This window comes from Myxocyprinus asiaticus, chromosome 18 (assembly GCF_019703515.2).
Source record: "Myxocyprinus asiaticus isolate MX2 ecotype Aquarium Trade chromosome 18, UBuf_Myxa_2, whole genome shotgun sequence".
NCBI classification, from domain to species: domain Eukaryota; kingdom Metazoa; phylum Chordata; class Actinopteri; order Cypriniformes; family Catostomidae; genus Myxocyprinus; species Myxocyprinus asiaticus.
Genome location: NC_059361.1, coordinates 44,711,612 through 44,737,888, shown reverse-complemented (window position 1 = coordinate 44,737,888; position 26,277 = coordinate 44,711,612). Strand labels below are relative to the sequence as shown.

Genomic DNA, 26,277 nt, shown 5'->3' with positions numbered 1-26,277 from the left:
TTGGAGGCTCACTGATTTTGAAAAGTACTTTTGATTGGGTCCTAAGAACCATTGGTGCAAAAGGTATGGAAGGTCCCACCGAGATTTGAACTCAGATCACTGGATTCAGAGTCCAGAGTGCTAACCATTACACCATGGAACCGACGTTTTGCAAAAAGCGCTCCCCTGGGTGTGGACAATGAACATGCTTTGTGGAAATTGGCAAGAGAAGGGCACATTTTAGGCCTCTTATGGGGACTTCAACAGCCAACCTCTGTTTTTGGGCACAAAAGCCTAAGGAGGTTCTACCAGGAGTTGAACTCAGCTTGTTGGATTCAAAGCCCAAAGTGCTAACCATTACACCACAGAACAGTGCTCTTTCACTGTTGAGAGTGTTATTGCTCTTTGGTAAGTAGTTTGAAGGAGGGCATGGGCAGCCAAGACAGATGGTAGCCAGAACAGAGTATTTAACCTGGGATGTTTAGATTTTCAGTCTATAGCTCCCTATTTCAGCTACATTGCCTCTTCCATCATGGGTTTACAGGACATGACACACGAGCTCTAGAGAGGTTCAGATCAAAACTCATCCTGGCCCGTACGGGGATCAAACCCGCGACCTTGGCGTTATTAGCACCACGCTCTAACCAACTGAGCTAACCGGCCACGTCTTGCTTTTGTCTTTGCACAGAAATTCTTGCTTGGTTGTAACGCTGACATTAAAACTTTGCACCGCATGGGATAAAGTTTGAAGATCGAAGGGCAAGAACAAGCTATTCTTGGATTTGAACACGAGACACTTTCGCACCCAAATCAAAAATCATCACTCTAGCCCCACAAGCCACCTTGCAATGTCTGCTCTCTTCTGAAAGGTCTACACAAACCTCATGAAGTTCTGATGCTCAGCATGTCACGCCAACGTACAGCTATTTTCAGTCATACAAGTACTGCTCCTAACTACATGAATGGGGAAATAGAGACATCCTCAAAAGACTTTGGCAAGCATCAAATTCAAGAACATTTTATCGCCAACAAGTCCTAACAAAATTGCAAATCAAAATGTTGCTTCATTTGTTCCATTTCTCATGTAGCGCTCATAGTCATCTGCATCTATTGCTTTCTTTAAATGCAAATTGAATGTGTATTGAAGTTTCCTTGGAAAAACTTACCATGTCACATTCTTCACGGGGGCTAACCTACTTGACCACAAAACTCACATATGATACAGGATGACTACCTCGTGAGACTCCTTGGACATTGTCTTTCTGACTATTGGAAGGTGTTAATGGCCCATGGCCCACTCCAAAAGGAAACAAACAAGAGTGGTTTGGTACCTCTGGGACTCATAGCTGGAGGGGAATTAGCTCAAATGGTAGAGCGCTTGCTCAGCATGCGAGAGGTAGCGGGATCGATGCCCGCACTCTCCATTGAGGAACTTCACCTTTTAGCAACTGTTCTCTAATCTAAGACCATGTCATCACAATTTGAATGTGATAGACCTGGCCAGCAGAGTTGGTACACTTTCACTTCAGTAGATTCGGAGGCTCGCAGCTTTTCCAAAGTCCTTCTGATTGGGTCCTTTGCACCTTTTGGCACAAAAGTCACAGAAGGTCCCGCCGAGATTTTAACTGGTATCGCTGGATTCAGAGGCCAGAGTGCTAACCTTCATTCCTCATGGCTTTACATGAGGCTACCCTGCAAATGAGAGCTTAGCAGAAGAGAGATTCAGAACAAAAGTCTGCTGTACGTGGGCCTGGCATGCAGCAATACTCCACGAGGGAACTTTCTCTTTTTAGTGTTCTTCACTAATTTTACAGACCTGGGCATCAAATTATGTTTTTCATTCATTATATTACATTACTTTTATTCATTTGGCAGATGCTTTTATCCAAAGCGGCTTATAATAGAGGAATGGTACAGCATAAGCGATTCATCTTAAGGAGGCAATAATACGAAAAGTGCTGCATTCCAAATTTTCAATTGTATCAGAACAATACTATCCAAGACAGATTAGAGTGCAACAAGAACAATATATGTAGATATTTTTTATATAAGCGCATGGTGAAGTGCTCATGGACCTGGCAAGCAGAGTATTGCAGCATGCAACACCCATGTACAGCTTTTTTCAGTCATGCAATTATAGCTCCTATCTATGTGAATGGGGAAATAGAGAAATCTTCAAAAGTCTTGGGCAAGAATGCAGTTCAACAACATGTGAAATCCCCAATAAATCCTAACAAAAAATGCAAATTTTTTTTTTCATTTGTTCCATTTCTCATGTAGCGCTCAGACATGTTCATCTATTTCTTTCTCGAAACGCAAATTTAATTTGCAATGAAGTTTCCTTGGGAACAGTTACCATGTCACATTCTTCATGGGTGCTAAACTTCTTTACCACAAAACTCACTTTTGACACAGGGTATCGATCTGCATTCTCCTATTGATAGATCTCTTCCACTCGCAGCAGAGTACGAATGCTTTCATACAGGAGATTTGGAGGCTCACTGATTTTGAAAAGTACTTTTGATTGGGTCCTAAGAACCATTGGTGCAAAAGGTATGGAAGGTCCCACCGAGATTTGAACTCAGATCACTGGATTCAGAGTCCAGAGTGCTAACCATTACACCATGGAACCGACGTTTTGCAAAAAGCGCTCCCCTGGGTGTGGACAATAAACATGCTTTGTGGAAATTGGCAAGAGAAGGGCACATTTTAGGCCTCTTATGGGGACTTCAAAAGCCAACCTCTGTTTTTGGGCACAAAAGCCTAAGGAGGTTCTACCAGGAGTTGAACTCAGCTTGTTGGATTCAAAGCGCTAACCATTACACCACAGAACAGTGCTCTTTCACTGTTGAGAGTGTTATTGCTCTTTGGTAAGTAGTTTGAAGGAGGGCATGGGCAGCCAAGACAGATGGTAGCGTGAACAGAGTATTTAACCTGGGATGTGTAGATTTTCAGTCTATAGCTCCTTATTTCAGCTACATTGCCTCTTCCATCACGGATTTACAGGACATGACACTACACATGAGCTCTAGAGAGGTTCAGATCAAAACTCATCCTGGCCCGTACGGTGATCGAACCCACGACCTTGGCGTTATTAGCACCACGCTCAAACTAACTGAGCTAACCGGCCACGTTTTGCTTTTGTCTATGCACAGAAATTCTTGCTTGGTTGTAACGCTGACATTAAAACTTTGCACCCCATGGGATAAAGTTTGAAGATCGAAGGGCAAGAACAAACTATTCTTTGATTTGAACACGAGACACTTTCGCACCCAAATCAAAAATCATCACTCTAGCCCCACAAGCCACCTTGCAATGTCTGCTCTCTTCTGAAAGGTCTACACAAACCTCATGAAGTTCTGATGCTCAGCATGTCACGCCAACGTACAGCTATTTTCAGTCATACAAGTACTGCTCCTAACTACATGAATGGGGAAATAGAGACATCCTCAAAAGACTTTGGCAAGCATCAAATTCAAGAACATTTTATCGCCAACAAGTCCTAACAAAATTGCAAATCAAAATGTTGCTTCATTTGTTCCATTTCTCATGTAGCGTTCATAGTCATCTGCATCTATTGCTTTCTTTAAATGCAAATTGAATGTGTATTGAAGTTTCCTTGGAAAAACTTACCATGTCACATTCTTCACGGGGGCTAACCTACTTGACCACAAAACTCACATATGATACAGGATGACTACCTCGTGAGACTCCTTGGACATTGTCTTTCTGACTATTGGAAGGTGTTAATGGCCCATGGCCCACTCCAAAAGGAAACAAACAAGAGTGGTTTGGTACCTCTGGGACTCATAGCTGGAGGGGAATTAGCTCAAATGGTAGAGCGCTCGCTTAGCATGCGAGAGGTAGCGGGATCGATGCCCGCATTCTCCATTGAGGAACTTCACCTTTTAGCAACTGTTCTCTAATCTAAGACCAGGTCATCACAATTTGAATGTGATAGACCTGGCCAGCAGAGTTGGTACACTTTCACTTCAGTAGATTCGGAGGCTCGCAGCTTTTCCAAAGTCCTTCTGATTGGGTCCTTTGCACCTTTTGGCACAAAAGTCACAGAAGGTCCCGCCGAGATTTTAACTGGTATCGCTGGATTCAGAGGCCAGAGTGCTAACCTTCATTCCTCATGGATTTACATGAGGCTACCCTGCAAATGAGAGCTTAGCAGAAGAGAGATTCAGAACAAAAGTCTGCTGTACGTGGGCCTGGCATGCAGCAATACTCCACGAGGGAACTTTCTCTTTTTAGTGTTCTTCACTAATTTTACAGACCTGGGCATCAAATTATGTTTTTCATTCATTATATTACATTACTTTTATTCATTTGGCAGATGCTTTTATCCAAAGCGGCTTATAATAGAGGAATGGTACAGCATAAGCGATTCATCTTAAGGAGGCAATAATACGAAAAGTGCTGCATTCCAAATTTTCAATTGTATCAGAACAATACTATCCAAGACAGATTAGAGTGCAACAAGAACAATATATGTAGATATTTTTTATATAAGCGCATGGTGAAGTGCTCATGGACCTGGCAAGCAGAGTATTGCAGCATGCAACACCCATGTACAGCTTTTTTCAGTCATGCAATTATAGCTCCTATCTATGTGAATGGGGAAATAGAGAAATCTTCAAAAGTCTTGGGCAAGAATGCAGTTCAACAACATGTGAAATCCCCAATAAATCCTAACAAAAAATGCAAATTTTTTTTTTCATTTGTTCCATTTCTCATGTAGCGCTCAGACATGTTCATCTATTTCTTTCTCGAAACGCAAATTTAATTTGCAATGAAGTTTCCTTGGGAACAGTTACCATGTCACATTCTTCATGGGTGCTAAACTTCTTTACCACAAAACTCACTTTTGACACAGGGTATCGATCTGCATTCTCCTATTGATAGATCTCTGCCACTCGCAGCAGAGTACGAATGCTTTCATACAGGAGATTTGGAGGCTCACTGATTTTGAAAAGTACTTTTGATTGGGTCCTAAGAACCATTGGTGCAAAAGGTACGGAAGGTCCCACCGAGATTTGAACTCGGATCACTGGATTCAGAGTCCAGAGTGCTAACCATTACACCATGGAACCGACGTTTTGCAAAAAGCGCTCCCCTGGGTGTGGACAATGAACATGCTTTGTGGAAATTGGCAAGAGAAGGGCACATTTTAGGCCTCTTATGGGGACTTCAACAGCCAACCTCTGTTTTTGGGCACAAAAGCCTAAGGAGGTTCTACCAGGAGTTGAACTCAGCTTGTTGGATTCAAAGCCCAAAGTGCTAACCATTACACCATGGAACAGTGCTCTTTCACTGTTGAGAGTGTTATTGCTCTTTGGTAAGTAGTTTGAAGGAGGGCATGGGCAGCCAAGACAGATGGTAGCCTGAACAGAGTAATTAACCTGGGATGTTTAGATTTTCAGTCTATAGCTCCCTATTTCAGCTACATTGCCTCTTCCATCATGGATTTACAGGACATGACACACGAGCTCTAGAGAGGTTCAGATCAAAACTCATCCTGGCCCGTACGGGGATCGAACCCGCGACCTTGGCGTTATTAGCACCACGCTCTAACCAACTGAGCTAACCGGCCACATCTTGCTTTTGTCTATGCACAGAAATTCTTGCTTGGTTGTAACGCTGACATTAAAACTTTGCACCGCATGGGATAAAGTTTGAAGATCGAAGGGCAAGAACAAGCTATTCTTGGATTTGAACACGAGACACTTTCGCACCCAAATCAAAAATCATCACTCTAGCCCCACAAGCCACCTTGCAATGTCTGCTCTCTTCTGAAAGGTCTACACAAACCTCATGAAGTTCTGATGCTCAGCATGTCACGCCAACGTACAGCTATTTTCAGTCATACAAGTACTGCTCCTAACTACATGAATGGGGAAATAGAGACATCCTCAAAAGACTTTGGCAAGCATCAAATTCAAGAACATTTTATCGCCAACAAGTCCTAACAAAATTGCAAATCAAAATGTTGCTTCATTTGTTCCATTTCTCATGTAGCGCTCATAGTCATCTGCATCTATTGCTTTCTTTAAATGCAAATTGAATGTGTATTGAAGTTTCCTTGGAAAAACTTACCATGTCACATTCTTCACGGGGGCTAACCTACTTGACCACAAAACTCACATATGATACAGGATGACTACCTCGTGAGACTCCTTGGACATTGTCTTTCTGACTATTGGAAGGTGTTAATGGCCCATGGCCCACTCCAAAAGGAAACAAACAAGAGTGGTTTGGTACCTCTGGGACACATAGCTGGAGGGGAATTAGCTCAAATGGTAGAGCGCTCGCTCAGCATGCGAGAGGTAGCGGGATCGATCCCCGCATTCTCCATTGAGGAACGTCACCTTTTAGCAACTGTTCTCTAATCTAAGACCAGGTCATCACAATTTGAATGTGATAGACCTGGCCAGCAGAGTTGGTACACTTTCACTTCAGTAGATTCGGAGGCTCGCAGCTTTTCCAAAGTCCTTCTGATTGGGTCCTTTGCACCTTTTGGCACAAAAGTCACAGAAGGTCCCGCCGAGATTTTAACTGGTATCGCTGGATTCAGAGGCCAGAGTGCTAACCTTCATTCCTCATGGATTTACATGAGGCTACCCTGCAAATGAGAGCTTAGCAGAAGAGAGATTCAGAACAAAAGTCTGCTGTACGTGGGCCTGGCATGCAGCAATACTCCACGAGGGAACTTTCTCTTTTTAGTGTTCTTCACTAATTTTACAGACCTGGGCATCAAATTATGTTTTTCATTCATTATATTACATTACTTTTATTCATTTGGCAGATGCTTTTATCCAAAGCGGCTTATAATAGAGGAATGGTACAGCATAAGCGATTCATCTTAAGGAGGCAATAATACGAAAAGTGCTGCATTCCAAATTTTCAATTGTATCAGAACAATACTATCCAAGACAGATTAGAGTGCAACAAGAACAATATATGTAGATATTTTTTATATAAGCGCATGGTGAAGTGCTCATGGACCTGGCAAGCAGAGTATTGCAGCATGCAACACCCATGTACAGCTTTTTTCAGTCATGCAATTATAGCTCCTATCTATGTGAATGGGGAAATAGAGAAATCTTCAAAAGTCTTGGGCAAGAATGCAGTTCAACAACATGTGAAATCCCCAATAAATCCTAACAAAAAATGCAAATTTTTTTTTTCATTTGTTCCATTTCTCATGTAGCGCTCAGACATGTTCATCTATTTCTTTCTCGAAACGCAAATTTAATTTGCAATGAAGTTTCCTTGGGAACAGTTACCATGTCACATTCTTCATGGGTGCTAAACTTCTTTACCACAAAACTCACTTTTGACACAGGGTATCGATCTGCATTCTCCTATTGATAGATCTCTTCCACTCGCAGCAGAGTACGAATGCTTTCATACAGGAGATTTGGAGGCTCACTGATTTTGAAAAGTACTTTTGATTGGGTCCTAAGAACCATTGGTGCAAAAGGTATGGAAGGTCCCACCGAGATTTGAACTCAGATCACTGGATTCAGAGTCCAGAGTGCTAACCATTACACCATGGAACCAACGTTTTGCAAAAAGCGCTCCCCTGGGTGTGGACAATAAACATGCTTTGTGGAAATTGGCAAGAGAAGGGCACATTTTAGGCCTCTTATGGGGACTTCAAAAGCCAACCTCTGTTTTTGGGCACAAAAGCCTAAGGAGGTTCTACCAGGAGTTGAACTCAGCTTGTTGGATTCAAAGCGCTAACCATTACACCACAGAACAGTGCTCTTTCACTGTTGAGAGTGTTATTGCTCTTTGGTAAGTAGTTTGAAGGAGGGCATGGGCAGCCAAGACAGATGGTAGCGTGAACAGAGTATTTAACCTGGGATGTTTAGATTTTCAGTCTATAGCTCCCTATTTCAGCTACATTGCCTTTTCCATCACGGATTTACAGGACATGACACTACACACGAGGTCTAGAGAGGTTCAGATCAAAACTCATCCTGGCCCGTACGGTGATCGAACCCACGACCTTGGCGTTATTAGCACCACGCTCAAACTAACTGAGCTAACCGGCCACGTTTTGCTTTTGTCTATGCACAGAAATTCTTGCTTGGTTGTAACGCTGACATTAAAACTTTGCACCCCATGGGATAAAGTTTGAAGATCGAAGGGCAAGAACAAACTATTCTTTGATTTGAACACGAGACACTTTCGCACCCAAATCAAAAATCATCACTCTAGCCCCACAAGCCACCTTGCAATGTCTGCTCTCTTCTGAAAGGTCTACACAAACCTCATGAAGTTCTGATGCTCAGCATGTCACGCCAACGTACAGCTATTTTCAGTCATACAAGTACTGCTCCTAACTACATGAATGGGGAAATAGAGACATCCTCAAAAGACTTTGGCAAGCATCAAATTCAAGAACATTTTATCGCCAACAAGTCCTAACAAAATTGCAAATCAAAATGTTGCTTCATTTGTTCCATTTCTCATGTAGCGTTCATAGTCATCTGCATCTATTGCTTTCTTTAAATGCAAATTGAATGTGTATTGAAGTTTCCTTGGAAAAACTTACCATGTCACATTCTTCACGGGGGCTAACCTACTTGACCACAAAACTCACATATGATACAGGATGACTACCTCGTGAGACTCCTTGGACATTGTCTTTCTGACTATTGGAAGGTGTTAATGGCCCATGGCCCACTCCAAAAGGAAACAAACAAGAGTGGTTTGGTACCTCTGGGACTCCTAGCTGGAGGGGAATTAGCTCAAATGGTAGAGCGCTCGCTTAGCATGCGAGAGGTAGCGGGATCGATGCCCGCATTCTCCATTGAGGAACTTCACCTTTTAGCAACTGTTCTCTAATCTAAGACCAGGTCATCACAATTTGAATGTGATAGACCTGGCCAGCAGAGTTGGTACACTTTCACTTCAGTAGATTCGGAGGCTCGCAGCTTTTCCAAAGTCCTTCTGATTGGGTCCTTTGCACCTTTTGGCACAAAAGTCACAGAAGGTCCCGCCGAGATTTTAACTGGTATCGCTGGATTCAGAGGCCAGAGTGCTAACCTTCATTCCTCATGGATTTACATGAGGCTACCCTGCAAATGAGAGCTTAGCAGAAGAGAGATTCAGAACAAAAGTCTGCTGTACGTGGGCCTGGCATGCAGCAATACTCCACGAGGGAACTTTCTCTTTTTAGTGTTCTTCACTAATTTTACAGACCTGGGCATCAAATTATGTTTTTCATTCATTATATTACATTACTTTTATTCATTTGGCAGATGCTTTTATCCAAAGCGGCTTATAATAGAGGAATGGTACAGCATAAGCGATTCATCTTAAGGAGGCAATAATACGAAAAGTGCTGCATTCCAAATTTTCAATTGTATCAGAACAATACTATCCAAGACAGATTAGAGTGCAACAAGAACAATATATGTAGATATTTTTTATATAAGCGCATGGTGAAGTGCTCATGGACCTGGCAAGCAGAGTATTGCAGCATGCAACACCCATGTACAGCTTTTTTCAGTCATGCAATTATAGCTCCTATCTATGTGAATGGGGAAATAGAGAAATCTTCAAAAGTCTTGGGCAAGAATGCAGTTCAACAACATGTGAAATCCCCAATAAATCCTAACAAAAAATGCAAATTTTTTTTTTTCATTTGTTCCATTTCTCATGTAGCGCTCAGACATGTTCATCTATTTCTTTCTCGAAACGCAAATTTAATTTGCAATGAAGTTTCCTTGGGAACAGTTACCATGTCACATTCTTCATGGGTGCTAAACTTCTTTACCACAAAACTCACTTTTGACACAGGGTATCGATCTGCATTCTCCTATTGATAGATCTCTGCCACTCGCAGCAGAGTACGAATGCTTTCATACAGGAGATTTGGAGGCTCACTGATTTTGAAAAGTACTTTTGATTGGGTCCTAAGAACCATTGGTGCAAAAGGTACGGAAGGTCCCACCGAGATTTGAACTCGGATCACTGGATTCAGAGTCCAGAGTGCTAACCATTACACCATGGAACCGACGTTTTGCAAAAAGCGCTCCCCTGGGTGTGGACAATGAACATGCTTTGTGGAAATTGGCAAGAGAAGGGCACATTTTAGGCCTCTTATGGGGACTTCAACAGCCAACCTCTGTTTTTGGGCACAAAAGCCTAAGGAGGTTCTACCAGGAGTTGAACTCAGCTTGTTGGATTCAAAGCCCAAAGTGCTAACCATTACACCATGGAACAGTGCTCTTTCACTGTTGAGAGTGTTATTGCTCTTTGGTAAGTAGTTTGAAGGAGGGCATGGGCAGCCAAGACAGATGGTAGCCTGAACAGAGTATTTAACCTGGGATGTTTAGATTTTCAGTCTATAGCTCCCTATTTCAGCTACATTGCCTCTTCCATCATGGATTTACAGGACATGACACACGAGCTCTAGACAGGTTCAGATCAAAACTCATCCTGGCCCGTACGGGGATCGAACCCTCGACCTTGGCGTTATTAGCACCACGCTCTAACCAACTGAGCTAACCGGCCACGTCTTGCTTTTGTCTATGCACAGAAATTCTTGCTTGGTTGTAACGCTGACATTAAAACTTTGCACCGCATGGGATAAAGTTTGAAGATCGAAGGGCAAGAACAAGCTATTCTTGGATTTGAACACGAGACACTTTCGCACCCAAATCAAAAATCATCACTCTAGCCCCACAAGCCACCTTGCAATGTCTGCTCTCTTCTGAAAGGTCTACACAAACCTCATGAAGTTCTGATGCTCAGCATGTCACGCCAACGTACAGCTATTTTCAGTCATACAAGTACTGCTCCTAACTACATGAATGGGGAAATAGAGACATCCTCAAAAGACTTTGGCAAGCATCAAATTCAAGAACATTTTATCGCCAACAAGTCCTAACAAAATTGCAAATCAAAATGTTGCTTCATTTGTTCCATTTCTCATGTAGCGCTCATAGTCATCTGCATCTATTGCTTTCTTTAAATGCAAATTGAATGTGTATTGAAGCTTCCTTGGAAAAACTTACCATGTCACATTCTTCACGGGGGCTAACCTACTTGACCACAAAACTCACATATGATACAGGATGACTACCTCGTGAGACTCCTTGGACATTGTCTTTCTGACTATTGGAAGGTGTTAATGGCCCATGGCCCACTCCAAAAGGAAACAAACAAGAGTGGTTTGGTACCTCTGGGACTCATAGCTGGAGGGGAATTAGCTCAAATGGTAGAGCGCTCGCTTAGCATGCGAGAGGTAGCGGGATCGATGCCCGCATTCTCCATTGAGGAACGTCACCTTTTAGCAACTGTTCTCTAATCTAAGACCAGGTCATCACAATTTGAATGTGATAGACCTGGCCAGCAGAGTTGGTACACTTTCACTTCAGTAGATTCGGAGGCTCGCAGCTTTTCCAAAGTCCTTCTGATTGGGTCCTTTGCACCTTTTGGCACAAAAGTCACAGAAGGTCCCGCCGAGATTTTAACTGGTATCGCTGGATTCAGAGGCCAGAGTGCTAACCTTCATTCCTCATGGATTTACATGAGGCTACCCTGCAAATGAGAGCTTAGCAGAAGAGAGATTCAGAACAAAAGTCTGCTGTACATGGGCCTGGCATGCAGCAATACTCCACGAGGGAACTTTCTCTTTTTAGTGTTCTTCACTAATTTTACAGACCTGGGCATCAAATTATGTTTTTCATTCATTATATTACATTACTTTTATTCATTTGGCAGATGCTTTTATCCAAAGCGGCTTATAATAGAGGAATGGTACAGCATAAGCGATTCATCTTAAGGAGGCAATAATACGAAAAGTGCTGCATTCCAAATTTTCAATTGTATCAGAACAATACTATCCAAGACAGATTAGAGTGCAACAAGAACAATATATGTAGATATTTTTTATATAAGCGCATGGTGAAGTGCTCATGGACCTGGCAAGCAGAGTATTGCAGCATGCAACACCCATGTACAGCTTTTTTCAGTCATGCAATTATAGCTCCTATCTATGTGAATGGGGAAATAGAGAAATCTTCAAAAGTCTTGGGCAAGAATGCAGTTCAACAACATGTGAAATCCCCAATAAATCCTAACAAAAAATGCAAATTTTTTTTTTTCATTTGTTCCATTTCTCATGTAGCGCTCAGACATGTTCATCTATTTCTTTCTCGAAACGCAAATTTAATTTGCAATGAAGTTTCCTTGGGAACAGTTACCATGTCACATTCTTCATGGGTGCTAAACTTCTTTACCACAAAACTCACTTTTGACACAGGGTATCGATCTGCATTCTCCTATTGATAGATCTCTGCCACTCGCAGCAGAGTACGAATGCTTTCATACAGGAGATTTGGAGGCTCACTGATTTTGAAAAGTACTTTTGATTGGGTCCTAAGAACCATTGGTGCAAAAGGTACGGAAGGTCCCACCGAGATTTGAACTCGGATCACTGGATTCAGAGTCCAGAGTGCTAACCATTACACCATGGAACTGACGTTTTGCAAAAAGCGCTCCCCTGGGTGTGGACAATGAACATGCTTTGTGGAAATTGGCAAGAGAAGGGCACATTTTAGGCCTCTTATGGGGACTTCAACAGCCAACCTCTGTTTTTGGGCACAAAAGCCTAAGGAGGTTCTACCAGGAGTTGAACTCAGCTTGTTGGATTCAAAGCCCAAAGTGCTAACCATTACACCATGGAACAGTGCTCTTTCACTGTTGAGAGTGTTATTGCTCTTTGGTAAGTAGTTTGAAGGAGGGCATGGGCAGCCAAGACAGATGGTAGCCTGAACAGAGTATTTAACCTGGGATGTTTAGATTTTCAGTCTATAGCTCCCTATTTCAGCTACATTGCCTCTTCCATCATGGATTTACAGGACATGACACACGAGCTCTAGAGAGGTTCAGATCAAAACTCATCCTGGCCCGTACGGGGATCGAACCCGCGACCTTGGCGTTATTAGCACCACGCTCTAACCAACTGAGCTAACCGGCCACGTCTTGCTTTTGTCTATGCACAGAAATTCTTGCTTGGTTGTAACGCTGACATTAAAACTTTGCACCGCATGGGATAAAGTTTAAAGATCGAAGGGCAAGAACAAGCTATTCTTGGATTTGAACACGAGACACTTTCGCACCCAAATCAAAAATCATCACTCTAGCCCCACAAGCCACCTTGCAATGTCTGCTCTCTTCTGAAAGGTCTACACAAACCTCATGAAGTTCTGATGCTCAGCATGTCACGCCAACGTACAGCTATTTTCAGTCATACAAGTACTGCTCCTAACTACATGAATGGGGAAATAGAGACATCCTCAAAAGACTTTGGCAAGCATCAAATTCAAGAACATTTTATCGCCAACAAGTCCTAACAAAATTGCAAATCAAAATGTTGCTTCATTTGTTCCATTTCTCATGTAGCGCTCATAGTCATCTGCATCTATTGCTTTCTTTAAATGCAAATTGAATGTGTATTGAAGTTTCCTTGGAAAAACTTACCATGTCACATTCTTCACGGGGGCTAACCTACTTGACCACAAAACTCACATATGATACAGGATGACTACCTCGTGAGACTCCTTGGACATTGTCTTTCTGACTATTGGAAGGTGTTAATGGCCCATGGCCCACTCCAAAAGGAAACAAACAAGAGTGGTTTGGTACCTCTGGGACACATAGCTGGAGGGGAATTAGCTCAAATGGTAGAGCGCTCGCTCAGCATGCGAGAGGTAGCGGGATCGATCCCCGCATTCTCCATTGAGGAACGTCACCTTTTAGCAACTGTTCTCTAATCTAAGACCAGGTCATCACAATTTGAATGTGATAGACCTGGCCAGCAGAGTTGGTACACTTTCACTTCAGTAGATTCGGAGGCTCGCAGCTTTTCCAAAGTCCTTCTGATTGGGTCCTTTGCACCTTTTGGCACAAAAGTCACAGAAGGTCCCGCCGAGATTTTAACTGGTATCGCTGGATTCAGAGGCCAGAGTGCTAACCTTCATTCCTCATGGATTTACATGAGGCTACCCTGCAAATGAGAGCTTAGCAGAAGAGAGATTCAGAACAAAAGTCTGCTGTACGTGGGCCTGGCATGCAGCAATACTCCACGAGGGAACTTTCTCTTTTTAGTGTTCTTCACTAATTTTACAGACCTGGGCATCAAATTATGTTTTTCATTCATTATATTACATTACTTTTTTTCATTTGGCAGATGCTTTTATCCAAAGCGGCTTATAATAGAGGAATGGTACAGCATAAGCGATTCATCTTAAGGAGGCAATAATACGAAAAGTGCTGCATTCCAAATTTTCAATTGTATCAGAACAATACTATCCAAGACAGATTAGAGTGCAACAAGAACAATATATGTAGATATTTTTTATATAAGCGCATGGTGAAGTGCTCATGGACCAAAAGGACTCAAGATGGCGCCGAGTATGGCTGCTGCGTTGCGAGCTCCGACACAACTTAGCAATGGTTTGTTTGTTTTGTTTACAATTCTTATGTTTTTTGTCTTGGATGTTGCCTGCCTTATTGTCTACGACAGACAAACACTTTTGGACATTGGCTCAGCGATCTCACACCGTAAACCGGACTTCACATTCCTCAATGCCGACCCGCTGTTTACAAACACGCAAGCGGAGCCCTTTGTCTGGGCAGCACGGCCGCGGAAACGCAGGAGGAAAAGGGGAAACAGAGCCGGCGTTCTCATCAGAGTACGACGCCGCGCAAATCGACCCCCGCTACCCACTATTCTACTGGCAAATGTTCAGTCTCTGGATAACAAGCTCTGCGAGCTGAAAGCGCGGATCTCTTTCCAACGAGAGACGAGGGACTGCTGCGTTATCTGCCTTACGGAAACTTGGATGTCTGCGGAGATTCCAGACTCAGCCATTGAACCCGCGGGGTTCTCCATGCTCCGAGCGGACAGAGCGAAAGACCTCTCAGGTAAAACTAGAGGAGGTGGTGTATGTTTTATGATCAACAAATCCTGGTGTGATCAGAGGAACATACATTCTATCAAGTCTTTCTGTTCTCCTGATCTGGAATTTCTTATGCTTCTGTGTCGACCATTCTGGCTACCGAGGGAATTCACAGCGGTCATTATCACTGCTGTGTACATCCCCCCACAAGCCGACACAGACCGGGCACTCAAGGAACTGTATGGGAGTATAAGTGAGCAGGAAACCGCGCACCCTGAGGCCGCGTTCATTGTGACCGGGGACTTTAATAAAGCCAGTTTAAAATCAGTCGCACCAAAATATCACCAGCACATTAGTTTCAACACACGAGGGGACCGGGTTTTGGACCATTGCTACTCTCCGTTCCGGGATGGCTACAAATCCCTCCCCCGCCCACCATTTGGCAAATCGGACCACTCTTCCATTCTGCTTCTGCCCGCTTACAGGCAGAAACTGAAACAGGAAGCACCCACCCTCAGAACGATCCAGTGCTGGTCGGACCAATCAGACTCTACGCTACAAGACTGTTTTGATCGCACGGACTGGGAGATGTTCCGGTCCGCCTCTGATGACGACATCGAGCTTTACGCTGATAGCGTAATGTGCTTCATCAGAACGTGTGTAGAGGAAGTGATTCCGACCAGAACTGTGCGAATCTATCCGAATCAGAAGCCGTGGATCAACAGCGATGTTCGCGCAGCACTTAATGTGCGGACCTCCGCTTTTAATTCCGGGAACGCGGAGGAGCATAAACAAGCCAGTTATGCCCTCCGAAAAACTATCAAAACAGCAAAACGCCAGTACAGGAGTAAGATTGAAGGACAGTTTAACACCACCAACTCTAGAAGCATGTGGCAGGGAATTAACATCATCACGGACTTTAAAGGGAATAAAAACTCCGCCATGAACACCGCTGCCTCTCTACCGGATGAGCTAAATACTTTTTATGCTCGCTTCGAGGGAAATAACACCGCCCTCGCGGAGAGAGCTCTCACGGCCGAAGCTACAGAGGTTAGTTCACTCTCCGTCTCTGTAGCGGATGTAACCCGATCATTCCGACGGGTGAATATCCGCAAAGCCGCGGGTCCAGACGGCATTCCGGGCCGCGTCATCAGAGCGTGCGCGAACCAGCTGGCTGGTGTTTTTACGGACATTTTCAACCTTTCCCTCTCTTTGTCTGTAGTCCCCACATGCTTTAAAACATCCACCATTGTGCCTGTTCCAAAACAATCAAAAATAACTTGTTTAAATGACTGGCGTCCTGTTGCTCTGACCCCCATCATCAGCAAATGTTTTGAGAGACTAATCAGAGATTACATCTGCTCTGTATTACCACTCAATCTTGACCCGCTGCAGTTTGCTTACCGTAACAACCGCTCCACTGATGATGCCATTGCATCTACAATACACACTGCTCTCTCCCACCTGGAAAAAAAGAACACTTATGTGAGAATGCTGTTTGTAGACTACAGCTCAGCATTCAACACCATAGTGCCCTCCAAGCTAGATGAGAAACTCCGGGCTCTGGGCTTAAACAGCTCGCTGTGCAGCTGGATCCTGGACTTCCTGTCAAGCAGACGCCAGGTGGTTAGAATAGGCAGCAACATCTCCTCATCACTGACCCTCAACACTGGAGCCCCACAGGGCTGTGTTCTCAGCCCACTACTGTATTCCTTGTACACACATGACTGTGTGGCAACACATAGCTCCAATGCCATCATTAAGTTTGCTGATGACACGACGGTGGTAGGTCTGATCACTGACAATGATGAAACAGCCTACAGAGAGGAGGTGCACACTCTGACACACTGGTGTCAGGAGCACAACCTCTCCCTCAACGTCAGTAAGACAAAGGAGCTTGTGGTGGACTTCAGGAGAAAAGACAGAGAACACAGTCCAATCACCATCAATGGAGCACCAGTGGAGAGAGTCAGCAGCTTCAAGTTCCTGGGTGTCCACATCACTGAGGAACTCACATGGTCCGTCCACACTGAAGTCGTTGTGAAGAAGGCTCATCAGCGCCTTTTCTTCCTGAGACGGCTGAGGAAGTTTGGAATGAACCGCCACATCCTCACACGGTTCTACACCTGCACTGTGGAGAGCATCCTGACTGGCTGTATCTCCGCCTGGTACGGCAATAGCACTGCCCACAATCGCAAAGCACTGCAAAGGGTGGTGCGAACTGCCAAACACATCATCGGAGGTGAGCTTCCCTCCCTCCAGGAAATATATACAAGGCGGTGTGTGAAAAAAGCTCGGAGGATCATCAGAGACTCCAGCCACCCGAGCCATGGGCTGTTCTCACTGCTACCATCAGGTAGGCGGTATCGCAGCACCAGGACCCGCACCAGCCGACTCCATGATAGCTTCTTCCCCCAAGCAATCAGACTTCTGAACTCTTGATCTCCCACGATCAAAATACATCATCCCTGCACTTTATTACTCTTTTATCTCACACCGGACTGTCATAAATTATATTACTGTCATTATATTATGTCTCTCTTAACAACTTACTATCAACCGACAGCCTGAATGTCAATACAGTACAATACTGTACATTCTATATATATACTTTTTTCATATATATTTTAATTTTTATTGAATAATGTGTATCTATATAGTATCTATATAGTAAAAAACAAAAAAAAACAAAAAACAAAAACAGCATATTGTATACTGTGCAATGTATGTTATTATTGTATATTGTTGAGTGTAATTGTGTATAACAGATGTTTAAATTGTGTTGTGTTAATTTGATGTTTTAAGTTGTGTAATTATGTATAACAGATGTTTAAATTGTGTTGTGTTAATTTGATGTTTTAAGTCGAGTTTAATTATGTATAACAGATGTTTAAATTGTGTTGTGTTAATTTGATGTTTATTGTAGATTGGCGTATGTCTCATCACTGTCACGACTGCTATGTTGATCGGAACTGCACCCAAGAATTTCACACACCATTGCACTTGTGTATATGGCTGTGTGACAATAAAGTGATTTGATTTTGATTTTTGAAGCAGAGTATTGCAGCATGCAAGACCCATGTACAGCTTTTTTCAGTCATGCAATTATAGCTCCTATCTATGTGAATGGGGAAATAGAGAAATCTTCAAAAGTCTTGGGCAAGAATGCAGTTCAACAACATGTGAAATCCCCAATAAATCCTAACAAAAAATGCAAATTTTTTTTTTCATTTGTTCCATTTCTCATGTAGCGCTCAGACATGTTCATCTATTTCTTTCTCGAAACGCAAATTTAATTTGCAATGAAGTTTCCTTGGGAACAGTTACCATGTCACATTCTTCATGGGTGCTAAACTTCTTTACCACAAAACTCACTTTTGACACAGGGTATCGATCTGCATTCTCCTGTTGATAGATCTCTGCCACTCGCAGCAGAGTACGAATGCTTTCATACAGGAGATTTGGAGGCTCACTGATTTTGAAAAGTACTTTTGATTGGGTCCTAAGAACCATTGGTGCAAAAGGTACGGAAGGTCCCACCGAGATTTGAACTCGGATCACTGGATTCAGAGTTCAAAGTGCTAACCATTACACCATGGAACCGACGTTTTGCAAAAAACGCTCCCCTGGGTGTGGACAATGAACATGCTTTGTGGAAATTGGCAAGAGAAGGGCACATTTTAGGCCTCTTATGGGAACTTCAACAGCCAACCTCTGTTTTTGGGCACAAAAGCCTAAGGAGGTTCTACCAGGAGTTGAACTCAGCTTGTTGGATTCAAAGCGCTAACCATTACACCACAGAACAGTGCTCTTTCACTGTTGTGAGTGTTATTGCTCTTTGGTAAGTAGTTTGAAGGAGGGCATGGGCAGCCAAGACAGATGGTAGCCTGAACAGAGTATTTAACCTGGGATGTTTAGATTTTCAGTCTATAGCTCCCTATTTCAGCTACATTGCCTCTTCCATCATGGATTTACAAGACATGACACTACACATGAGCTCTAGAGAGGTTCAGATCAAAACTCATCCTGGCCCGTACGGGGATCGAACCCGCAACCTTGGCGTTATTAGCACCATGCTCTAACCAACTGAGCTAACCGGCCACGTCTTGCTTTTGTCTATGCACAGAAATTCTTGCTTGGTTGTAACGCTGACATTAAAACTTTGCACCGCATGGGATAAAGTTTGAAGATCGAAGGGCAAGAACAAGCTATTCTTGGATTTGAACACGAGACACTTTCGCACCCAAATCAAAAATCATCACTCTAGCCCCACAAGCCACCTTGCAATGTCTGCTCTCTTCTGAAAGGTCTACACAAACCTCATGAAGTTCTGATGCTCAGCATGTCACGCCAACGTACAGCTATTTTCAGTCATACAAGTACTGCTCCTAACTACATGAATGGGGAAATAGAGACATCCTCAAAAGACTTTGGCAAGCATCAAATTCAAGAACATTTTATCGCCAACAAGTCCTAACAAAATTGCAAATCAAAATGTTGCTTCATTTGTTCCATTTCTCATGTAGCGCTCATAGTCATCTGCATCTATTGCTTTCTTTAAATGCAAATTGAATGTGTATTGAAGTTTCCTTGGAAAAACTTACCATGTCACATTCTTCACGGGGGCTAACCTACTTGACCACAAAACTCACATATGATACAGGATGACTACCTCGTGAGACTCCTTGGACATTGTCTTTCTGACTATTGGAAGGTGTTAATGGCCCATGGCCCACTCCAAAAGGAAACAAACAAGAGTGGTTTGGTACCTCTGGGACACATAGCTGGAGGGGAATTAGCTCAAATGGTAGAGCGCTCGCTCAGCATGCGAGAGGTAGCGGGATCGATCCCCGCATTCTCCATTGAGGAACGTCACCTTTTAGCAACTGTTCTCTAATCTAAGACCAGGTCATCACAATTTGAATGTGATAGACCTGGCCAGCAGAGTTGGTACACTTTCACTTCAGTAGATTCGGAGGCTCGCAGCTTTTCCAAAGTCCTTCTGATTGGGTCCTTTGCACCTTTTGGCACAAAAGTCACAGAAGGTCCCGCCGAGATTTTAACTGGTATCGCTGGATTCAGAGGCCAGAGTGCTAACCTTCATTCCTCATGGATTTACATGAGGCTACCCTGCAAATGAGAGCTTAGCAGAAGAGAGATTCAGAACAAAAGTCTGCTGTACGTGGGCCTGGCATGCAGCAATACTCCACGAGGGAACTTTCTCTTTTTAGTGTTCTTCACTAATTTTACAGACCTGGGCATCAAATTATGTTTTTCATTCATTATATTACATTACTTTTATTCATTTGGCAGATGCTTTTATCCAAAGCGGCTTATAATAGAGGAATGGTACAGCATAAGCGATTCATCTTAAGGAGGCAATAATACGAAAAGTGCTGCATTCCAAATTTTCAATTGTATCAGAACAATACTATCCAAGACAGATTAGAGTGCAACAAGAACAATATATGTAGATATTTTTTATATAAGCGCATGGTGAAGTGCTCATGGACCTGGCAAGCAGAGTATTGCAGCATGCAACACCCATGTACAGCTTTTTTCAGTCATGCAATTATAGCTCCTATCTATGTGAATGGGGAAATAGAGAAATCTTCAAAAGTCTTGGGCAAGAATGCAGTTCAACAACATGTGAAATCCCCAATAAATCCTAACAAAAAATGCAAATTTTTTTTTTCATTTGTTCCATTTCTCATGTAGCGCTCAGACATGTTCATCTATTTCTTTCTCGAAACGCAAATTTAATTTGCAATGAAGTTTCCTTGGGAACAGTTACCATGTCACATTCTTCATGGGTGCTAAACTTCTTTACCACAAAACTCACTTTTGACACAGGGTATCGATCTGCATTCTCCTATTGATAGATCTCTGCCACTCGCAGCAGAGTACGAATGCTTTCATACAGGAGATTTGGAGGCTCACTGATTTTGAAAAGTACTTTTGATTGGGTCCTAAGAACCATTGGTGCAAAAGGTACGGAAGGTCCCACCGAGATTTGAACTCGGATCACTGGATTCAGAGTCCAGAGTGCTAACCATTACACCATGGAACCGACGTTTTGCAAAAAGCGCTCCCCTGGGTGTGGACAATGAACATGCTTTGTGGAAATTGGCAAGAGAAGGGCACATTTTAGGCCTCTTATGGGGACTTCAACAGCCAACCTCTGTTTTTGGGCACAAAAGCCTAAGGAGGTTCTACCAGGAGTTGAACTCAGCTTGTTGGATTCAAAGCCCAAAGTGCTAACCATTACACCATGGAACAGTGCTCTTTCACTGTTGAGAGTGTTATTGCTCTTTGTTAAGTAGTTTGAAGGAGGGCATGGGCAGCCAAGACAGATGGTAGCCTGAACAGAGTATTTAACCTGGGATGTTTAGATTTTCAGTCTATAGCTCCCTATTTCAGCTACATTGCCTCTTCCATCATGGATTTACAGGACATGACACACGAGCTCTAGAGAGGTTCAGATCAAAACTCATCCTGGCCCGTACGGGGATCGAACCCGCGACCTTGGCGTTATTAGCACCACGCTCTAACCAACTGAGCTAACCGGCCACGTCTTGCTTTTGTCTATGCACAGAAATTCTTGCTTGGTTGTAACGCTGACATTAAAACTTTGCACCGCATGGGATAAAGTTTGAAGATCGAAGGGCAAGAACAAGCTATTCTTGGATTTGAACACGAGACACTTTCGCACCCAAATCAAAAATCATCACTCTAGCCCCACAAGCCACCTTGCAATGTCTGCTCTCTTCTGAAAGGTCTACACAAACCTCATGAAGTTCTGATGCTCAGCATGTCACGCCAACGTACAGCTATTTTCAGTCATACAAGTACTGCTCCTAACTACATGAATGGGGAAATAGAGACATCCTCAAAAGACTTTGGCAAGCATCAAATTCAAGAACATTTTATCGCCAACAAGTCCTAACAAAATTGCAAATCAAAATGTTGCTTCATTTGTTCCATTTCTCATGTAGCGCTCATAGTCATCTGCATCTATTGCTTTCTTTAAATGCAAATTGAATGTGTATTGAAGTTTCCTTGGAAAAACTTACCATGTCACATTCTTCACGGGGGCTAACCTACTTGACCACAAAACTCACATATGATACAGGATGACTACCTCGTGAGACTCCTTGGACATTGTCTTTCTGACTATTGGAAGGTGTTAATGGCCCATGGCCCACTCCAAAAGGAAACAAACAAGAGTGGTTTGGTACCTCTGGGACACATAGCTGGAGGGGAATTAGCTCAAATGGTAGAGCGCTCGCTCAGCATGCGAGAGGTAGCGGGATCGATCCCCGCATTCTCCATTGAGGAACGTCACCTTTTAGCAACTGTTCTCTAATCTAAGACCAGGTCATCACAATTTGAATGTGATAGACCTGGCCAGCAGAGTTGGTACACTTTCACTTCAGTAGATTCGGAGGCTCGCAGCTTTTCCAAAGTCCTTCTGATTGGGTCCTTTGCACCTTTTGGCACAAAAGTCACAGAAGGTCCCGCCGAGATTTTAACTGGTATCGCTGGATTCAGAGGCCAGAGTGCTAACCTTCATTCCTCATGGATTTACATGAGGCTACCCTGCAAATGAGAGCTTAGCAGAAGAGAGATTCAGAACAAAAGTCTGCTGTACGTGGGCCTGGCATGCAGCAATACTCCACGAGGGAACTTTCTCTTTTTAGTGTTCTTCACTAATTTTACAGACCTGGGCATCAAATTATGTTTTTCATTCATTATATTACATTACTTTTATTCATTTGGCAGATGCTTTTATCCAAAGCGGCTTATAATAGAGGAATGGTACAGCATAAGCGATTCATCTTAAGGAGGCAATAATACGAAAAGTGCTGCATTCCAAATTTTCAATTGTATCAGAACAATACTATCCAAGACAGATTAGAGTGCAACAAGAACAATATATGTAGATATTTTTTATATAAGCGCATGGTGAAGTGCTCATGGACCTGGCAAGCAGAGTATTGCAGCATGCAACACCCATGTACAGCTTTTTTCAGTCATGCAATTATAGCTCCTATCTATGTGAATGGGGAAATAGAGAAATCTTCAAAAGTCTTGGGCAAGAATGCAGTTCAACAACATGTGAAATCCCCAATAAATCCTAACAAAAAATGCAAATTTTTTTTTTCATTTGTTCCATTTCTCATGTAGCGCTCAGACATGTTCATCTATTTCTTTCTCGAAACGCAAATTTAATTTGCAATGAAGTTTCCTTGGGAACAGTTACCATGTCACATTCTTCATGGGTGCTAAACTTCTTTACCACAAAACTCACTTTTGACACAGGGTATCGATCTGCATTCTCCTATTGATAGATCTCTTCCACTCGCAGCAGAGTACGAATGCTTTCATACAGGAGATTTGGAGGCTCACTGATTTTGAAAAGTACTTTTGATTGGGTCCTAAGAACCATTGGTGCAAAAGGTACGGAAGGTCCCACCGAGATTTGAACTCAGATCACTGGATTCAGAGTCCAGAGTGCTAACCATTACACCATGGAACCGACGTTTTGCAAAAAGCGCTCCCCTGGGTGTGGACAATGAACATGCTTTGTGGAAATTGGCAAGAGAAGGGCACATTTTAGGCCTCTTATGGGGACTTCAACAGCCAACCTCTGTTTTTGGGCACAAAAGCCTAAGGAGGTTCTACCAGGAGTTGAACTCAGCTTGTTGGATTCAAAGCCCAAAGTGCTAACCATTACACCACAGAACAGTGCTCTTTCACTGTTGAGAGTGTTATTGCTCTTTGGTAAGTAGTTTGAAGGAGGGCATGGGCAGCCAAGACAGATGGTAGCCTGAACAGAGTATTTAACCTGGGATGTTTAGATTTTCAGTCTATAGCTCCCTATTTCAGCTACATTGCCTCTTCCATCATGGATTTACAGGACATGACACACGAGCTCTAGAGAGGTTCAGATCAAAACTCATCCTGGCCCGTACGGGGATCGAACCCGCGACCTTGGCGTTATTAGCACCACGCTCTAACCAACTGAGCTAACCGGCCACGTCTTGCTTTTGTCTATGCACAGAAATTCTTGCTTGGTTGTAACGCTGACATTAAAACTTTGCACCGCATGGGATAAAGTTTGAAGATCGAAGGGCAAGAACAAGCTATTCTTGGATTTGAACACGAGACACTTTCGCACCCAAATCAAAAATCATCACTCTAGCCCCACAAGCCACCTTGCAATGTCTGCTCTCTTCTGAAAGGTCTACACAAACCTCATGAAGTTCTGATGCTCAGCATGTCACGCCAACGTACAGCTATTTTCAGTCATACAAGTACTGCTCCTAACTACATGAATGGGGAAATAGAGACATCCTCAAAAGACTTTGGCAAGCATCAAATTCAAGAACATTTTATCGCCAACAAGTCCTAACAAAATTGCAAATCAAAATGTTGCTTCATTTGTTCCATTTCTCATGTAGCGCTCATAGTCATCTGCATCTATTGCTTTCTTTAAATGCAAATTGAATGTGTATTGAAGTTTCCTTGGAAAAACTTACCATGTCACATTCTTCACGGGGGCTAACCTACTTGACCACAAAACTCACATATGATACAGGATGACTACCTCGTGAGACTCCTTGGACATTGTCTTTCTGACTATTGGAAGGTGTTAATGGCCCATGGCCCACTCCAAAAGGAAACAAACAAGAGTGGTTTGGTACCTCTGGGACTCATAGCTGGAGGGGAATTAGCTCAAATGGTAGAGCGCTCGCTTAGCATGCGAGAGGTAGCGGGATCGATGCCCGCATTCTCCATTGAGGAACTTCACCTTTTAGCAACTGTTCTCTAATCTAAGACCAGGTCATCACAATTTGAATGTGATAGACCTGGCCAGCAGAGTTGGTACACTTTCACTTCAGTAGATTCGGAGGCTCGCAGCTTTTCCAAAGTCCTTCTGATTGGGTCCTTTGCACCTTTTGGCACAAAAGTCACAGAAGGTCCCGCCGAGATTTTAACTGGTATCGCTGGATTCAGAGGCCAGAGTGCTAACCTTCATTCCTCATGGATTTACATGAGGCTACCCTGCAAATGAGAGCTTAGCAGAAGAGAGATTCAGAACAAAAGTCTGCTGTACGTGGGCCTGGCATGCAGCAATACTCCACGAGGGAACTTTCTCTTTTTAGTGTTCTTCACTAATTTTACAGACCTGGGCATCAAATTATGTTTTTCATTCATTATATTACATTACTTTTATTCATTTGGCAGATGCTTTTATCCAAAGCGGCTTATAATAGAGGAATGGTACAGCATAAGCGATTCATCTTAAGGAGGCAATAATACGAAAAGTGCTGCATTCCAAATTTTCAATTGTATCAGAACAATACTATCCAAGACAGATTAGAGTGCAACAAGAACAATATATGTAGATATTTTTTATATAAGCGCATGGTGAAGTGCTCATGGACCTGGCAAGCAGAGTATTGCAGCATGCAACACCCATGTACAGCTTTTTTCAGTCATGCAATTATAGCTCCTATCTATGTGAATGGGGAAATAGAGAAATCTTCAAAAGTCTTGGGCAAGAATGCAGTTCAACAACATGTGAAATCCCCAATAAATCCTAACAAAAAATGCAAATTTTTTTTTTTCATTTGTTCCATTTCTCATGTAGCGCTCAGACATGTTCATCTATTTCTTTCTCGAAACGCAAATTTAATTTGCAATGAAGTTTCCTTGGGAACAGTTACCATGTCACATTCTTCATGGGTGCTAAACTTCTTTACCACAAAACTCACTTTTGACACAGGGTATCGATCTGCATTCTCCTATTGATAGATCTCTGCCACTCGCAGCAGAGTACGAATGCTTTCATACAGGAGATTTGGAGGCTCACTGATTTTGAAAAGTACTTTTGATTGGGTCCTAAGAACCATTGGTGCAAAAGGTACGGAAGGTCCCACCGAGATTTGAACTCGGATCACTGGATTCAGAGTCCAGAGTGCTAACCATTACACCATGGAACCGACGTTTTGCAAAAAGCGCTCCCCTGGGTGTGGACAATGAACATGCTTTGTGGAAATTGGCAAGAGAAGGGCACATTTTAGGCCTCTTATGGGGACTTCAACAGCCAACCTCTGTTTTTGGGCACAAAAGCCTAAGGAGGTTCTACCAGGAGTTGAACTCAGCTTGTTGGATTCAAAGCCCAAAGTGCTAACCATTACACCATGGAACAGTGCTCTTTCACTGTTGAGAGTGTTATTGCTCTTTGGTAAGTAGTTTGAAGGAGGGCATGGGCAGCCAAGACAGATGGTAGCCTGAACAGAGTATTTAACCTGGGATGTTTAGATTTTCAGTCTATAGCTCCCTATTTCAGCTACATTGC

The 26,277-nt window shown here is 43.0% G+C and overlaps 27 non-coding genes across 27 annotated transcripts; 8 read left to right on the top strand and 19 right to left on the bottom strand.

Moving 5' to 3' along the window:
• Positions 1-70: 70 nt before the first annotated feature.
• Positions 71-142, bottom strand: trnaq-cug (transfer RNA glutamine (anticodon CUG)). The gene has a single exon. It is a non-coding gene; the product is annotated as a tRNA-Gln (tRNA).
• Positions 143-568: 426 nt separating this feature from the next.
• Positions 569-642, bottom strand: trnai-aau (transfer RNA isoleucine (anticodon AAU)). Its single transcript has one exon. It is a non-coding gene; the product is annotated as a tRNA-Ile (tRNA).
• A 1,897-nt stretch (positions 643-2,539) lies between these two features.
• Positions 2,540-2,611, bottom strand: trnaq-cug (transfer RNA glutamine (anticodon CUG)). The gene has a single exon. It is a non-coding gene; the product is annotated as a tRNA-Gln (tRNA).
• Positions 2,612-3,035: 424 nt separating this feature from the next.
• On the bottom strand, positions 3,036-3,109 carry trnai-aau (transfer RNA isoleucine (anticodon AAU)). The gene has a single exon. It is a non-coding gene; the product is annotated as a tRNA-Ile (tRNA).
• Positions 3,110-3,797: 688 nt separating this feature from the next.
• trnaa-agc (transfer RNA alanine (anticodon AGC)) lies at positions 3,798-3,870 on the top strand. The gene has a single exon. It is a non-coding gene; the product is annotated as a tRNA-Ala (tRNA).
• A 1,136-nt stretch (positions 3,871-5,006) lies between these two features.
• On the bottom strand, positions 5,007-5,078 carry trnaq-cug (transfer RNA glutamine (anticodon CUG)). Its single transcript has one exon. It is a non-coding gene; the product is annotated as a tRNA-Gln (tRNA).
• Positions 5,079-5,504: 426 nt separating this feature from the next.
• On the bottom strand, positions 5,505-5,578 carry trnai-aau (transfer RNA isoleucine (anticodon AAU)). The gene has a single exon. It is a non-coding gene; the product is annotated as a tRNA-Ile (tRNA).
• Positions 5,579-6,266: 688 nt separating this feature from the next.
• On the top strand, positions 6,267-6,339 carry trnaa-agc (transfer RNA alanine (anticodon AGC)). Its single transcript has one exon. It is a non-coding gene; the product is annotated as a tRNA-Ala (tRNA).
• A 1,136-nt stretch (positions 6,340-7,475) lies between these two features.
• Positions 7,476-7,547, bottom strand: trnaq-cug (transfer RNA glutamine (anticodon CUG)). Its single transcript has one exon. It is a non-coding gene; the product is annotated as a tRNA-Gln (tRNA).
• Positions 7,548-7,971: 424 nt separating this feature from the next.
• Positions 7,972-8,045, bottom strand: trnai-aau (transfer RNA isoleucine (anticodon AAU)). The gene has a single exon. It is a non-coding gene; the product is annotated as a tRNA-Ile (tRNA).
• Positions 8,046-8,733: 688 nt separating this feature from the next.
• Positions 8,734-8,806, top strand: trnaa-agc (transfer RNA alanine (anticodon AGC)). The gene has a single exon. It is a non-coding gene; the product is annotated as a tRNA-Ala (tRNA).
• A 1,137-nt stretch (positions 8,807-9,943) lies between these two features.
• On the bottom strand, positions 9,944-10,015 carry trnaq-cug (transfer RNA glutamine (anticodon CUG)). Its single transcript has one exon. It is a non-coding gene; the product is annotated as a tRNA-Gln (tRNA).
• A 426-nt stretch (positions 10,016-10,441) lies between these two features.
• trnai-aau (transfer RNA isoleucine (anticodon AAU)) lies at positions 10,442-10,515 on the bottom strand. Its single transcript has one exon. It is a non-coding gene; the product is annotated as a tRNA-Ile (tRNA).
• A 688-nt stretch (positions 10,516-11,203) lies between these two features.
• Positions 11,204-11,276, top strand: trnaa-agc (transfer RNA alanine (anticodon AGC)). The gene has a single exon. It is a non-coding gene; the product is annotated as a tRNA-Ala (tRNA).
• Positions 11,277-12,413: 1,137 nt separating this feature from the next.
• On the bottom strand, positions 12,414-12,485 carry trnaq-cug (transfer RNA glutamine (anticodon CUG)). The gene has a single exon. It is a non-coding gene; the product is annotated as a tRNA-Gln (tRNA).
• A 426-nt stretch (positions 12,486-12,911) lies between these two features.
• On the bottom strand, positions 12,912-12,985 carry trnai-aau (transfer RNA isoleucine (anticodon AAU)). Its single transcript has one exon. It is a non-coding gene; the product is annotated as a tRNA-Ile (tRNA).
• A 688-nt stretch (positions 12,986-13,673) lies between these two features.
• trnaa-agc (transfer RNA alanine (anticodon AGC)) lies at positions 13,674-13,746 on the top strand. The gene has a single exon. It is a non-coding gene; the product is annotated as a tRNA-Ala (tRNA).
• A 4,694-nt stretch (positions 13,747-18,440) lies between these two features.
• Positions 18,441-18,512, bottom strand: trnaq-cug (transfer RNA glutamine (anticodon CUG)). Its single transcript has one exon. It is a non-coding gene; the product is annotated as a tRNA-Gln (tRNA).
• A 424-nt stretch (positions 18,513-18,936) lies between these two features.
• On the bottom strand, positions 18,937-19,010 carry trnai-aau (transfer RNA isoleucine (anticodon AAU)). Its single transcript has one exon. It is a non-coding gene; the product is annotated as a tRNA-Ile (tRNA).
• A 688-nt stretch (positions 19,011-19,698) lies between these two features.
• Positions 19,699-19,771, top strand: trnaa-agc (transfer RNA alanine (anticodon AGC)). Its single transcript has one exon. It is a non-coding gene; the product is annotated as a tRNA-Ala (tRNA).
• Positions 19,772-20,907: 1,136 nt separating this feature from the next.
• Positions 20,908-20,979, bottom strand: trnaq-cug (transfer RNA glutamine (anticodon CUG)). The gene has a single exon. It is a non-coding gene; the product is annotated as a tRNA-Gln (tRNA).
• A 426-nt stretch (positions 20,980-21,405) lies between these two features.
• On the bottom strand, positions 21,406-21,479 carry trnai-aau (transfer RNA isoleucine (anticodon AAU)). The gene has a single exon. It is a non-coding gene; the product is annotated as a tRNA-Ile (tRNA).
• A 688-nt stretch (positions 21,480-22,167) lies between these two features.
• trnaa-agc (transfer RNA alanine (anticodon AGC)) lies at positions 22,168-22,240 on the top strand. The gene has a single exon. It is a non-coding gene; the product is annotated as a tRNA-Ala (tRNA).
• A 1,136-nt stretch (positions 22,241-23,376) lies between these two features.
• trnaq-cug (transfer RNA glutamine (anticodon CUG)) lies at positions 23,377-23,448 on the bottom strand. The gene has a single exon. It is a non-coding gene; the product is annotated as a tRNA-Gln (tRNA).
• A 426-nt stretch (positions 23,449-23,874) lies between these two features.
• On the bottom strand, positions 23,875-23,948 carry trnai-aau (transfer RNA isoleucine (anticodon AAU)). Its single transcript has one exon. It is a non-coding gene; the product is annotated as a tRNA-Ile (tRNA).
• A 688-nt stretch (positions 23,949-24,636) lies between these two features.
• Positions 24,637-24,709, top strand: trnaa-agc (transfer RNA alanine (anticodon AGC)). Its single transcript has one exon. It is a non-coding gene; the product is annotated as a tRNA-Ala (tRNA).
• A 1,137-nt stretch (positions 24,710-25,846) lies between these two features.
• Positions 25,847-25,918, bottom strand: trnaq-cug (transfer RNA glutamine (anticodon CUG)). Its single transcript has one exon. It is a non-coding gene; the product is annotated as a tRNA-Gln (tRNA).
• Positions 25,919-26,277: the final 359 nt, after the last annotated feature.